At 42.9% G+C, this 2,213-nt stretch overlaps 1 pseudogene; it reads left to right on the top strand.

Moving 5' to 3' along the window:
- Positions 1-1,058: 1,058 nt before the first annotated feature.
- Positions 1,059-2,213, top strand: LOC108301981 (annotated as a pseudogene).

Consider the following 2,213-nt stretch of genomic DNA (forward strand, 5'->3'; position numbering starts at 1 on the left):
TGTTCATAGCTTCTCTGCATCCGTTTTGGTGGCCGTAGAAACTTTTCAGATTTTCCCCAGCCTTGTCAAGATGCATGGGGCTCTGTACGGCCACCCTAGATCTTGGCTGCTCCGTTCTTCCAACACCATTCTGGATGTGGAAATTCTCCCAGAAACCGTGATTCTCCCTGGTACGTTCTCAGAGGAGAGACACATGCGTCCCCTGCTATAGAATCCTCAATGATGTATGAATTTCTTTGAGTGTGACCATAAAGAAAATGTATTTTATATCTCAGCTGAGCACACATACACAACACACATGAGGCAACAACTTCACGAAACAACATTACCAGGACCTTGCAATGAACACTGGCATTTCCTATTCCATTGTATTCTGTTTCTTTTAATGCTGGTTTTATTCCAGTAAACCAATTTTATGATGTAAGAAGTCTCAGTCCACAGTTTAAAAAATCTTGCCTTGATAGTGGGTTTACTTGGTCCAGAGGGTGGGCTCTGGGCTCCATACCAAAGCTTAGGAAGCAGCTACACACTTGTTTTGTTCTTTCTCAAAATGCACAGCTTTCAGAATCAAAGAAAGTCCTGCCTCTCAAGCTGTTGTCTCTACTATGGGTTTAAAATAAATCCATTCAGACATTCAACAGATTTTTTCTTCTCAGCTTTATCTACTTTCTGTCTGAGAACAATGTGTGTGGAATGTGACAGAATGATAGAGAAAAGCGTAATGGCTATAAAGAAGCACAAAGGGAAAAAAAACCTGTTAATATTCCCAAATATAACTGTAATCCCAGCACCTCGAGAGGGAGAGGCAGGTGGATCACCTGAGGTCAGGAGTTGGAGACCAGCCTGGCCAGCATGGTGAAACCCTATTTCTAGCAGGTACCTCTAATCCCAGCTACTCAGAAGGCTGAGGCATGAGAATTGCTTGAACCTGGGAGGTGGAGGTTGCAGCGTGCTGAGGTTGTACCACTGCACTCCAGCCTGGGTGACAGAGGAAGACTTAGTTAAAAAAAATATATATATATAGATATATCTATCTATCTATCTATCTCCAGGGTGTGATTCCGTCCTGTGCGGCTGTTCTTTTGAGCAGTAGTCATTTATCTCCGTCCGCCTTCTCTTTCACCTAAGTGCATGCCGCCACCTGATGGAAGATTCGATGGACATGGACGTGAGCCCCCTGAGGCCCCAGAACTATCTTTTTGATTGTGAACTAAAGGCCGACAAAGATGATCGCTTTTAGGTAGATAATGATGAAAATGAGCACCAGTTATCTTTAGGAACCATCAGTTTAGGAGCTGGTACAAAGGATGAATTGCACATTGTTGAAGCAGAGGCAATGAATTACGAAGGCAGTCCAATTAAAGTAACACTGGCAGCTTTGAAAATGTCTGTACAGCCAATGGTTTCCCTCGGGGGCTTTGAAATAACACCACCCATGGTCTAACAATTGAAGTGTGATTCAGGGCCAGTGCACATCAGTGGACAGCACTTAGTAGCTGTGGAGGAAGATGTAGAGTCAGAAGATGGAAGAGAAGGAGGATGGGAAACTCTTAAGGATGTCTGGAAAGCAGTCTGCCCCTGGAGGTGGTAGCAAGTCTCCACAGAAAAAAGCAAACCTTGCTGCTGATGAAGATGATGATGAAGATGATAAGGAGGAAACTGAAGAAAAAGCGCCAGTGAAGAAATCTATATGTGATACTCCAGCCCAAAATGCACAAAAGTCAAATCAGAATGGAAAAGACTCAAAACCATCATCAACACCAAGATCAAAAGGACAAGGATCCTTCAAAAAACAGGAAAAAATTCCTCAAACACCAAAAGGACCCACTTCTTTAGAAGACATTAAAGCAAAAATGCAAGCAAGTAGAGAAAAAGCGCATTGAACAGTCCTGGGCACTACTGGTAAATTAAGCCCAAAGATGAGGAGAAACGAAAAGGAGAGACAAATATAGTCCATACTGAGTGTCATCAACAATCCAGACTGAAGCCTTCTATTGTAATCTCAGTCCCCTTTTCTGATTTGCCACCCATGCCTCTTCAGGCTGGAAACAGACCCACATTCTTGGTTCCCTAAAGGGCTCTGTTCTGACTGCTGTGATTCCGTGAACTTTGCCCTTTGCTTTCTCTTACTTGTGTGCATTTGCCTCATCTTTGACCATGTTTTAAATCCTTTGTATCTCCTTAGCTTCTCAATAAATATTTGAATGAATCAA

The sequence above is a fragment of the Cebus imitator genome, unplaced genomic scaffold (assembly GCF_001604975.1).
Source record: "Cebus imitator isolate Cc_AM_T3 unplaced genomic scaffold, Cebus_imitator-1.0 Scaffold38, whole genome shotgun sequence".
Classification (NCBI taxonomy): Eukaryota; Metazoa; Chordata; class Mammalia; order Primates; family Cebidae; genus Cebus; species Cebus imitator.